General features: G+C 43.4%; 1 long non-coding RNA gene across 1 annotated transcript; it reads left to right on the forward strand.

The window, feature by feature from the left end:
- The first annotated feature begins 1,071 nt into the window (after window positions 1–1,071).
- Window positions 1,072–12,440, forward strand: LOC109282281 (uncharacterized). Its single transcript, XR_002089220.2, has 3 exons — window positions 1,072–1,184; window positions 9,689–9,795; window positions 10,930–12,440. It is a non-coding gene; the product is annotated as an uncharacterized LOC109282281 (long non-coding RNA).
- The last annotated feature ends 1,169 nt before the right edge of the window (window positions 12,441–13,609 follow it).

Consider the following 13,609-nt stretch of genomic DNA (forward strand, 5'->3'; position numbering starts at 1 on the left):
CCATGGCAGGCAGCATCGTGGCCAGCTCATGAATCTTTTTCTAATCAGCATTCACTAGTTTTTCTCTTTCTATGGGTTAAATAAAATGTGTTTAATTCCTGTATGTAGAGGCATTTTTTCAGTCTTCGTTGAACTGATTTTATCATTTATTTATAGCCACCTTTACAGTAGTCTTCACAGAATACTTAATGCATTATTTTCCTCTTGCAATACAAATTTCAAATTCTACTTTCATGTCAAACATCCCTTTCTTTGTTTTGTTTCTAAAAGTTAGTTTTAATGAAAAGTATAATTAGAGCTGGCTAAATACCCATTTATTTTTATATGAATATTAATTTGAATTAAAATATGTATGATTTAGTCCAGCTTGACCCTTTTTCTGTTTTCTGAAGATTTGGGACAGTGAGTTTTATTGTCAGGAATGCTCACAGAAAAGTTGCATTTTCTGTTCTCAACTGTGAATGTTGGTGCCTGCAGTGATCCTTACTTGCCATGCCCCACTTCTGCCATAAACTCCTCACGTCAGAAACTCTTTGGGCCAGAGTGTTTACTACTTCTGGCAGTAAAAAATCTAACTTGTTTTAACACATCACAAATTGAAATAAAAACAAAGTTATATAATACAAATGTCATGAGCCTCCTTTAATGATATGGTTGATTGTGTAGACCCTCACTCAGGTACAGTACCATAATGAGGAGCTGTTAAGGGGGACTTGGCCCTGATTAATTGAGGTGGTGGATACAGGTAGCTGCTACTCCCGTGGGTACAGGCTTCACTGTGTGGAGCAGGGGAAGGAGCAAGGTAGTGACATCAGAGAACCTTTAGGGTCCTGGCAGCTATGTACTGAGGGGAAAGAGTAGGGTGAAGCAAGGGGGTACCCCCCCCCACTAAGTTAAGGTTTTTATTCCTTTGCTTAGCATGACAATTGGGAGGACCTTGGGGGAGGGTGCAAAGGGTACCTCCATGGCTGGGGGAAAAAGGTTTCCCCTATAGCTGCCAAGACCCTTTCACTACCCTGGCTGCCCCTCTTGCCTCTTTTCCCCTCTCAGTACCGCTGGAGCCTGCAGCTACCTGGATGATAGACCCCCTTGTCTCTACTACCTGGCTCCTGGGTTTTGTTTTAGGAATCCTAGCTGTGGGGTTTTTTTGTTTATTGTAAGCTGCTCTAAGCCTTCTGGATAGGGTAGGATATACATTTAATACTTAAATATTTATTCTGCCTGTAAAGTTGCTGAATAACATGCTGATGTTCAGGAAAAAAATCCTGAAGTAGACAGTGAAGGCAAATAATTTCTAATGAGACAGATTTGCTCCATTTTTTTTTTTCATTATGGGGAAGAACTTTCAAGCCTGTCTTAAGTTTTTTAAGGAGATTACAGTTATTTTTCTCCATATACTGTGGCAGAGAATCTCCTCACTGAACTTGTGCTACAATACAAAGTTCATGGTGCTGTTACTAGTTTTGCAGTGCAAAATCCCTTCTTTCCTAGTGCAATTATTAGACCTGGAAATTGCACATTATGTCCAATTTTATAATGCTTCATATTAAACCAATTAATTAAAAATATTTTACAGCGTTGTAGTAGATGTAGGAAAGAGATGATATATTACTATATATCTTTAACTACATTTAAGGTAGATAGTATAATATTAAGCCTTAATCTTGAAAAAAAAATGAAATATAGTTTAAATTTGGCATATTCTGAATGTACTAACCATAGAATATCAAGTTGACTGCTTACTGAAAATTGCTTCCTTCAATTATATAGTTATCCTTCTGCTAAGGACTAGCAGGGATTTCCCTCTGGAGGAGAAATTACTATAGTATTGAAGAGTTTGGGAACAGTCTTGGTGTAATTTCTTTTATTTTGAAATAAAGCATATTCTGGAACAAGATGGTCAAACAACAGTCCAGTAAATCCCCTTATTTTTCCTCAGAAAAAATTAGCAAAAAATACCATTTTTTTTGTTCCCAAAGAGTATTCATTACTCCAGAGTTGACTAGATAGAGAAGATAGGGTAAAGGACTTATTGCAGCTTTCCAAAATAAATTAAATAACAAAATAAACTAACAGTGTTTCTGAGGGCTGATCTTTATGGCCTAATAGGCCCTTTCTAATCCCATGCTCCTATTTCTCCAGATTGAATATTTGTAAAAATAACTTGTACATAATTATTTATTTAAGTTTTTATACCCATTCCCTCCACTCCAAGATTTTCTCTCTTCTGAGAAAATATGTTTTGATGCGTCAGTAAGTTCTGAAAAAAATAGCCTTGGAAATGTCAAGCTGGTCAGGTCCACCTTAATCTATCTTTATAACTAACCATGGTAATTCTTGAAGAATGTGTACATTGGATGTCCTGTATCTCCATTATCCCTTGGCTGTCCTGAACTATGATGTCTCCCTTGACAGAAATGAAGTGCTGCAATAAGTAATGGGTATCCACGACAATAGAAGAGCAGAACAGGGGAATGAGGAATCTATCCACAATTTAGTTAATGTTGCTATAATCTGAAAGAAAAGTTTTTGGATTAATTAATGGAATACAAAGATTTAAGCATACTTATTGTCCCCTGAAAAACTATTTTTTGTCAACCACATTTTTCATCAACTCACATTTTGAGTGGAAATGACCAGGTCTTCTAATAAAATTGTTAAGTCACTTATTGACCCTGCATAGCAATTTACAAGTTTAATAAAGTATAACAATGGCTGTTGTCTTCGAATACAAAAAGCAAACAATAACTCAAGTAGGTCGTGTCCAGATGAGCAAGCATGTGCCTGTTGCAGCATCTCAAAGCAGTTTGAGATGCTGTAAAAAGCATGCTGGGAACAAAAAATGTTCTCCATGCTGCATATTTGCATCATGGACTCTAGTTTTGATACTGGAAAATCCTGGTATCAAAAAAAAAAAACTTGCTGGAAAAAAGTGGCGCAGGGCATAGAGTGTGCTCTGAAGCAGTCGGAGGCTGAGTCCTCCAGAATTATGCTCTAGCACATAGCCAGAGCATCTCTATGGCTGTTGTGTGCCCCTGCTGCTCCACCATGCTGCCTTACTGTGCTAGGGAAAATAGGAGCGGGGCAAGGCTGCAGGAGTGGCTCAGACCTAGGCATTGTCCCAGGAAAGCATGGACATGGGGGTGGAGGGACTGTGGGGTAAACTGTGTGTGGGGGGTTAGGGGGCTGTGTGCAGTGGGGGGATTGTGCGTGGGGGGGACTGTGGGGGATTGTTGAGGTGGGATGAGTCCCCTGCCTGCCCCCTACACAGGGCAGAGCCAGCCGGGTCATAAGGGCACTCATGCTTCACTCCTAGCAGAGTCCCCCGGCAGCACACAGTGCCACCTCAGACCCAGCGGCTGCACATGACATTGGCCCAGACACTGGTGAGCACATTCAGACAGGACCGAGCCACTCTTGCTGTCACCAATGGCTCCCAGCACCACACACAGATGCTACACCTTATTGGGCCAGGCTGGGTCCTGTCTGCATGTGTTCTGTGCACCATTGGGCCGGACCATCTCCATGGAAGCAGAACCCAGCCCAGCCTGAGGGTGTGAGGCTTGCATGTGCAATGCTGGGACCCTGGGTGACAGCAAGAGTGGCCCAGTCCTGTCTGAAGGTGTTCACCAGGGGGCAGGCTGATGCCATGCACCATGTGCAGCTGCTGGCTCTGAGGTGGTGCTGCACACTGCTGGAGGGCTCTGCCAGGAGTGGGCCATGAGTGCCCCTATGGCACAGCACACTGCTGCTTGGGGTGGGGGGGCTGTGCACCATGCAGGGGGGTGGGCAGCAGATCAACCCCTCCTGACCAGTCACCTGTACCCCCACAGTCTTCCACACAAGCCCCATACCTACCCCCACACCCCTTCCCCCTCAACCCCATATCTCCCCAAGAAATCTCACAGTTTGCATGCTCAGCCTCCAGACGTGATGGCACCTGCTGGAGTCCTGCCCCATGCCCACAATGGTGCTGGGACATGTGGCCCAAGCCTGGGGGTACCTGGTCCCAGGAACCAATTGGGGGGGTGATGGGCTGGGGGAAGTGTGGAGGTGGTAGCAGGGGTGTGTGTGTGCGAGAGAGATGCAGGTTGGGTACTGGGGAATGCTCTGGGTAAGGGAGGCTGACAGAAGCCAGGTTTAGAGCTCCTTTGCCCCCCTAGAACAGCCTGTGCAGGGGGGAAGGCCAGTCTGGAAGCAAAGGGGCTTGCCTAGTTCAGTCCTTGAGCCCCAGTCTAAGGCTTCCCAGAAGCAGCATAGGGATTGCTGTGGCCTGGGCACAGGCGCAGCGAGCAGAACAATAAGGGATGGCACTGTTTACAGCCACAAAGTAGCAGGTGACACAGCTGCAGCTGGACTAATGTCTTGGTGCTGAGACAGAGTTTCTGTCAGGAGGGAGCTAGTGGGAGGCAAGCAGGGGCTGTGGGTCAGGAGTGAGGGGCAGGGGCAGGGGCAGGGCACTGGCATTAGACTGCTGCTCAGTGCCCTACATCCTGGTGACAGGGGCATCCTTGATTTTTCTAAGATAAAAAGGCTAAAAGCAAATACCAAAGTGTATAGATTTTTAGAATTCATTTTATTGTGATGATAGAGGCACTGAGAGGCTTCCAAATTGCTTTAAAATTGTAAATATAGCAGTAAAACATTGCCTAACTGATCTCTCTATATATAATGGTGTTTCGTTTTAGTAGCGGAAGAACGTGGATTTGGGGTATTTTAAGGAGAGAATTTGGGTTGTTTTTTGGGGGCTTTTTTATCAGAGAATTTGCAGTTTTTAAACAGAGAACACCAGGATCCCTGCTGGTGAGGCAAGTGGTGAGAACGGGGCAGAGGAACCTGCCCAGTGCCAGCACCAGGGACCCAGTCGGAGGGCATATGAGGTGGCTGACTTCCTGGTTATTTGTGGCCAGGAGGACACACTTCAACAGTTCAAAGCTGGCTACCGCAATGACCACATCTTCTGGACAATCGCTGCCCAGATGACAAAGTGGGAGCACCAGAAGACGTAACAGCAGTGCCACATGAATGCCAACTGTACAGCCATGGCCCACTGGCAACTGGCCCAGAGGTACAGGAGGCTATGATGCAGTGCCCATACCATAGCCCAGGTGGTTATGCAGTCCCCATCTGAGTCTGGCAGGTGTGCAGCCATGGGGCAGCAGGTCTGAGGGGCCAGATGCTGTCACAGAGGGCAGCAGGTCACAGCCAGGCAGCACCCCCCACTGCCAGACTGCTGCAGTGGGTAGAGGGTTCAGGGGCCACTCTAGGTTAGGGCTGCTGCAGCAGTCCAGCTGGCACAAGGGGCTAGTGTTCCCAGACACCAAGTGACTGGGCCTCAGAAGCTTCCTGAGCTGTTCGCCAGGGTAGCTTTATATACTCCTGGGGCTAGTACAGGTGCTGGCTGCAGTTTCTAGCTCCCCTTCACTGAAGATCCAGGAGAAGCTGGGCAGGGTGAGTGTGCCCCATATGGCACCATTTGCCCCACACCAAGGTGCATGTTCAGGTACGTGTGCTGAGGCACAAATCTCTGGCACAAATTTGTACCACTGTTATTTGAGCAGCTGCAAGTGCACTTGCTTGTATGTATGGATACATACACCTGTAATGTTTAAGTAGAATTTAACTACTGTGTAATAATGGAAATATTTAGAACTATTTGATAATGTTTTGATGCTATCTTGAATAGAGCCAAAAAAAAGTTTACATTATTCTGAGAAGGAAAAACCTTATTTATACAAAAAGTTCTGGTCATGGAAATAAATCACCACCCAAATGTTAAAACAAAATGCACAGGGTTGAAATGTTTGCCATATGTAAAAGAAAATTAACCCCCCACTTTTTAAACTCTGAACAGTCTTAACTATGTTTTCTTCAAAATATGCTTGTTTGTTTTCCCTGTAATGTAACAACTTCTAAATACCATCCGCTAGTAATGGCTTTATAAATATTTCAGTGAGATGCTGGCATTTTATTTTTCTAGATCTTCTTGTAATTATGTTGCATTGCAAAATGCCAGCTCCCATCTGAAAATGTGAAGTGAATTAAACATATAGACAGCTGCTAATGTCATCACCTCATCTATCCAAAGGAGTGTGAGGTTTTTTTTCAGCTGGAATGTAAACAAAAAGTAATGCATACATCCCCTGTTCAGAGTCTGGACTGAAGTAGAAGGCTAAGTACATATAGAGAGGTGGATTGGAAATGTGAAGGAAATCATCACTTTCAGGCATCAGAGCTGTTGTAGAGCTGCAGCACAAAAACTAATTCTACCCAACAGCTACTGTAACTCCACATGAGCAAATTGGCTGACAAGGATTCATTGAGCTGAAGACCTCCTCCCTCACTCCCTTGAAGTCATATCTCCTATAGTGTTATGGAGGGAACTGATGCTGAGGCTTCATACTATACAGGGTATATATGCAGTCCATGAAGTGCGCATGTCCAGGTGGCCATATTGTATGGATTCCCTGCTGGAGGAACCTCTGCCAGTCCACCCCCTCAAATGGACTGGGTACCAAAGAAGGCAAGTTAATTGCTGGTAGTTCATTCTCAAAATCACTATAGAGTAGCCATAAACATCTTTAGTCAGTGTTTGGCTATTAAGATAGTTAACACACTCAGTAGATTGCAGATGTTCAGTTAAAGGGACCATGGAATTTGTGGTGAGATCCGAACGATTGTGCTTCCTGCCAGGCTACACATGTATGGCAGGCGGCACAATTGAAGGACTGGGGATCAGATCTCTAGCATGCCATATTGCCATTGTAGGGAGAGCTCAAGATCCTGACCCAGCAAGTAGAAAGCAAGTCAGCTGATCTCCACTCCAAGCCTTGGGGGTGCTCTGGATCCCTTGACTCTGATGTGTCTTCAAAGCTGGGAGTCCCAATCAGTTGAGGCCCCCAGCTTCTGGGGTACAATGGAGTGAAGGGCTCCACTACACTATGGAAATCACAAATAAACAGGGCTTCCAGCCTTGGGGGTGCATCAGAGCCCTTGACTCCAATATGCTCCTGAGGCTGGGAGCCCTCGTCTCTGATGTGCCCCTGAGAATAAGAATACTGTCAGTTGATTGGGGCTGGCTCCCAGCCTTGGGAGAACATGGGAGTCGAGAGCTCCTGTGTCCTCCCAAAGCTGGGAGCCCTGATGCGCTGATGCCTATCCAGAAGTGCAACTTGTTACACAATAGAAACCAGCCACAAAGCTACTACACAGTTTGTGTAATAACTTTGTGAGTTATTCTTGTTTTATTGCACAATTAATTACATTAACATGTGGCTGGGTTACTCCTTAAGACATGATTTACTGGTAATGTCTGCCAGGGGCCTAATAGTAATATTAATGTATCTTGTGAATTACGTTTCCTTTTCTGTTTTCAGAGTATCTCCAAACAGATGTATTCAGTAGTCAATCTTATTTTTTGCTGCTATTTCTCTCACTCAGCTGATTTTTATGTGCCAGCTTTTATGGGCAGGAAATGTTTTATTCTCTGTCTATAATGTGCCTAAGAGCAGTCCAATTCTGATTAGCATTTTAGACATTGCTACAAGACATTTTTTTCCTGGAATGTTTAAACATTCTTTGAGTTCATGCTTAGTATTTGATATTTTTGCCCACTCCTCATTTAGTGGGGGTAAAACTTCATAGGCCTATATATTTAGAAAAGCTTTCAAATTAAGTGCATCTCCATCATGCTTCACATTCAAAAGCTTGTCTAACTTTATTCCAACCATGCAGTTGGTCCAATAAAAGATACCACCATAAAAAATCCTTGCCTCTCAACTTCTGAACTACCATTGCTATAATGCTATCTACCAAAATACACAGCATTGTACTGGGAAGAAATGTTAGCACATTTTGTGTGGATACCTTTTAAGAATGTTAGATGTAAGTTGTTACATTTGCCGGGGGATTGCAGAAGGGAATAGCTCAACAGTAGGCTGAGCACTGCTCTCTGAATAAAGAAGCATTATCATTCTATAAGCTTAACTCCTTGGTCTTTTGAGAACTACATATAGAACCAGTAGTGGGGTGTGAAGAAAGACGGAAAAATGGAGCATCTCAGAATTCCAGAGGAATTAAAGCTGTCCAGCAATGCAGCAGAAACCTGGAAGAAATTTAAGCAGAGCTTTACATATATATGATGGCCAGTGGAGCTACAGAAAAGGAAGATACACTCAAGGTAGTTTTTTTCTTTAAATATAGTAGGCCCAGAAGCTCTGTCTCTTTATAATAGCCTACAATTGTCAGATGCAGAACAGAAAAGCTACGACACAGTAATAAAAACGTTTGAGGAATATTGTCTACCTAAACAAAATGAAACCTTTAAATGGTATAATTTCCACATGAGACATCAGAAAGAATGTGAGACAATAAAGGAGTTTGTCAAAGCCCTCAAACAACTGAGCCGGACGTGCACCTTTGGAGACCTAAAACAGTCCATGATCAGCAACCAAATAGTATTGGGTATAAGGGATACAAGCCTCAAGACTTGGGCAGGAGCTGTGTGTTACAGGGCAAGGTGAGACTAGCCTTGTATGCTGCTGCCATGTGTGGCCAAGAAAAGGCTGCTAGAGGATCCTTAGCATAATTTGGAAAAGGCAGTTAGAATGTGCCAAGCAGCTGAGATAACAAATGCTGCAGAAGCTGGAGGAAAAAAAAATAGAACAAGTTGAACTAGACAGGATTACAAGACTTCAAAAACCTAAGGCAACACACAGACAATACAGAAAGGAGGACCTTACTATGAAGCAGGCAAGCAGAGGCCAAACAGAATTGCTTGAAGAAACAATGGTTAGCTGCCGATGCTGTGGGGGTTACCACACACCCATGCAATGTCCTGCATTTGATAAGTGCTACAACACATGCAAAATATTCAATCACTTTGCAAAAGTTTGCAGAAAGGAGCAGGAGCCCAATGTTCAGAGGGAAGCAGAAACCTCTAGGATGATCCCTGCATCATGTTCAGAATTGTTTGATATGAATTTCAAATGTGATAAGTGCACAAGAAACTGTTATTCAAGAATGGGCTCTACAGCCACACTCATGAATGTTCAGTGAGCTGATGCCTCAGTGTAATTCTGTTGTCTTGTGAGATAGAGATGCCTACTATCAGTTGTCCCAGACTTTGTTATGGAATTGCATGAGTGTACATAGGGGAATTTCCTAAATTAAAATTCTGTTTTGAGACTACACAAGTTACCTTTGAAATCTTACTTTTTATGAACACTAGCTTTGAGAAACAATTAAACAAGTATTTGCTGAAATGGAAAGAGTAGTGCTAACATGATAGAAAGTAATTTTCTTCAATTCAAGTTTAGTCAGGGATGATTCTGCCTTGAGCAGAGGGCTAGACTAGATGCCCTTTGACAGAGGTGAGAATAATATGCCCCACAGGCTGGATCTGGCCTGCCAAGAGATTCCACCTAGCCTGTGGGACCCCTCCATAAACCAAAAGAATTCTCATGGGCCCTAGACCTCAGCTTTCTCTCTGAAAGTCAGAGCCTCCATAAAGGAGGTGCAGCTCTGGTTCCTAACCAACCAAACCCCACCCAAGCCTATCTTTACCTGCCCCAGTCCCAAGGGACGGGGCGCTAGAGGCCAGAAGCTTCCGGTTGGGAAATAAGGTTCTTTGGGTAAATCCAATATCTTTTATTAGACCAACTCAAATAATTGGACAAATTCTTCTTAGAAAGTGTTTGGGCACAAACACCCTTCATTTGGCTGAGGAAGAGGCTTTTGCTTGGTGACACGGTGGCTGTTTCCCAGCTCTCCCTCCCTTCAAGAGTGGAAATTAAGGTAAGGGTCCTACTGGGGGGCAGGGACTCTTGCTGGGGGATGTATGGGGAGCAATGGGAGTATGGGGAGCCATATATTGTGGGGCTGGTCTGGTTCTGCATGCTGCCACTACATGATGCCAGGAACTCAGGCAGGAGCACAGGAGCTGCACGCTCTGGGGCTGGGTCGGACTCAGCCACATGCTGCAGGGACTCGTGGGGGTGGGGCTGGCCCTGCAAGCTGCAATCTTGTGTGGTCAGGGATTTGGGCAGGAGCTCTGTGTTATGGGGCCAGGTGCAGCTGGCCCTGCATGCTGCTGCCACGTGTGGCCAGGCACTGAGGCAGGAGAGCTATGGTACTGCTTGGGCCTGGACCTGCACCCTGCCACCACATGCAGCCAAGCACTCAGGCAGGAGTTCTGTGGGGCCAGGTAGGGCTGGCCTCATGCTGTGCTACCATGTGAGGCTGGGGACTTGGGTGGGAGTGCTATGGGTCTGGGTGGGGCTGGCCCTGCACACTGCTGCCACATGTGGCTAAGGAATTGGGCAGAAGCTATGTGTTGTAGGGCCAGGTGGGGTTGGCCCTGCATCCTACCACCATCTGCAGCTGGGGGCTGGGGTGGAAGTATGGGGAGCTGTGTGCTATGGGACTGGGCTGGGCTGGCCACATTCACTGCCACCATATGCAGCACCATGGACTTGTAAACTCCAAAGACTCTTTGGACCTACATGCCCTTTCCCCCACACTCACACCCTCCCACACTTCCCACCCCCACTGTACTCCCCACACACCCACAGCCTCCCACAGCCCCAAAACACATTTCCACACCCCCTGCCATACCTACACACACACCCATACACCTCCACACCCACACATATACCCACAGTCTCCCTGACACAAACACCCACCCTCTCCTACCATACCCACACCTACACCCACACACCTACTCACCAACCACATAACCCCCCATGTACACCCCTTAACCCCACCCCACACAATATGCAAGAGTAAGACTGTATTTTGAGTTATTATGCAATCACCTCTACATACACTATGCAAACATGCATCAATTGGGACAAAAATATTTTTTGAAATAAAGATAAGTTATATTTGATAAATGATTTTTTTTGTGTATTGTTTTATTTTATTTTCCAGTTCCAAGATGGCACTCCCCCAAAAGGAGTATTTCTGGGGCAAGAGGAGAGACTTCCAGTGGCAAAGTTCAGGGGTTAGGGATGGGACTTCTGGTCCCAAGATGGCGACCAGGGGCAGGGCACCTGTCAATGGGTGGGGCTACCCTTGTGGCCCTCAACAACTCACGAAAGCTTAAGCAACCCTTCAGCTGAAGTAATTGCCCACTCCTGCCTTCTGAGGTTCCTTTCAGCCCCACTTTCCTATGAGCCTAAGTGAATACTATTGCAAATCACTTTTTAGTGTTTGCCTGCAAGCGAGAGAAGAATATATTATTTCTTTTCAATTGCTTAGAAAGTGTGTTCTTTAAAATTACTTGGGTTTTCTTGTGACTGGCTTGGAAAATGGTAGAACACTTCAAAAAGTAGCTCTACGAACAAAACTTTGCTGGAAAAATTGTGAACATTGGTGTGGTGCTGGTCATACCTGTAAGAAATGAACTATAGTAATGACCCAAAACAATCAGTTTTGATGTGCATTTGTGTGTTTTGTCCTCTGTAATGGAAAGTATATAAAACTGTTAGTGAATAGATACGACAACAGCTAGGGTGCAGCAGGCATACCAGAGAGAGATTTGAGACAAAGATGACAAACTCTTGTTTTCTTTTACCAAAAAGATTGTATGACAGTCAGGAGCAAGTATTATTAGAGGGCAAAGGGTCAGAAAAGCAATAGGCAGATAAGCAGATAAAACATTGGTGGAACTGTATCACATACTGGATGAATCTCTGAATTAATGATCAAACAATGTTATGGAAAGATGGAAGGGACTTGAAAAATGCTTTTGCATTGTCCTATCACCAGTTCCTCATATTAAAGATTACCTGCTGCACCTCCTAGAAATCCAAAGTAACAGCATTCACCAGTATTACAGAAAAAATAACGGCTAACAAAGCTTCAGAAATGTATCGTCTTTGACTAGGCTATACCATGGCTCTTTTGTCAAAATTGTCCAATCAGGTGAATGTAGCATAATATTTGAACTATTTTGTTAAACTGTTGAATAATGCAGATCATTAGTACAAAGAAAGCATCCTCCTCTGAAGCTATAGCCTTATAATTTTTTTAATAAGGTTGAAGACAACCTCAGATACATTGATTTTTAAAACAAATTTAAGCTATTTTGCTTGGTGAAGCATTAATTCTATGGTGTTAACAGATGATTTTTTTATGCAAAGGGATTCATAAATTATTGGTGCAGATCACCTTTTCAGTCTGCTACAGCATGTGAAATAGATTTTTGGCCAAAATGTGATTTCTCTTACAGGGATGCAAATCCAAAATAAATCCAGTGAATTCATCAGCAAAAGTATTCTGAATGACACTGATGCAATTGAATAGAATGTTGTCCATTTTTGTCTAGAATTAGGGCACACAGGCAAGCCAGAATAAAATAGTGTGCTTGTTTCATACCCTAACTGAAATGTAATAGCTGTTACTCTCTCTACTATAATAATTAAAGGGTTTTTAATTGATCGCTATGTTGGGATGGATTTGTCTGAATATTTAGTAATATTCAGTAAAGCCAATTTAGTAATTAAAAACATGGTTTAAACTGAATTATTAAGAATGAATGCTTTTCCCTTCTCCCCTCCTGCAGCATGCAGGAAGTCAGGAAACTGTATAATTGTGTAGAGGTTTTTCTGGTTTCTTTTTCATCCTTACAGTCCTTAAAGATATTTAGAGGCTTGGAGGGCAATCATTCCAGTAAGAATTTGGTCATAACTAACAATCTTTTGTTTAGTCTTCAGTTTTATTTTTGAATATGGTTTAGCAGTGGATTTGGACTGGAACAAATACTCTTAAAATAGTCCTGTTATAGTGGTATGGAAATCTGCACTTTTATTTCCAATAACACTATAAAGATTTCTAATTAATCTGGAAAGCACTACTATCAAGTCATATCTCACTGTCACCAAATCAGGACAATCTGTACCCACAGTAAGAAACTAGAGGATATTAAAAAAAGTTTTTTTTTAATAAAAAAACACATAACATGTAACCCATGAAATTGAATAAAATTATATAAACTCTCTTTGGGATGATTATTAGCCAGTGTGGGGGTTTTTTTAAAGGCACTGGCTGCTAAAAGTAATCATTCTTAACAGGCACTCATCCCTTAACTGCATCACTCAGAGCATTAATCTTTCAGCATCAGGGATGTTTTCACCTAATAATACAAGTCAACACCAGCTGCTTTCATAGTGTTGCCCTGTGGGGTCAGGCGAACTCTCAGGATCTCAATATTGCACTGTTAGACAGGAGGGTGTGACACAATTGCACATATATACACACACACAAATCAATTAGATGCATACACACACACACTACCAGCTCAGGCACATACACATCCAAACCAGTCTAGGCACATGCATACCTATCACCAATTCAAGCACATACACACTACACAGCACAAATTAGAAAACAATCAGTTGTCAATACCCACACACTCCGTACACATACATGGATCACTAATTCATATATCACACACACAATGACATTATATATATATATATTTACCAGCTCTCACACATACCACCCACCTACACGTACACACAGGTGAGTTCCTAACTTGGATGGTATGGTATGTATGTGTGTGTTTGGGGTACTTGGGGTATCTGAGGGAAGGTTAGGATGAGAGAGA

Source organism: Alligator mississippiensis, chromosome 5 (genome assembly GCF_030867095.1).
Source record: "Alligator mississippiensis isolate rAllMis1 chromosome 5, rAllMis1, whole genome shotgun sequence".
Taxonomy (NCBI): Eukaryota; Metazoa; Chordata; order Crocodylia; family Alligatoridae; genus Alligator; species Alligator mississippiensis.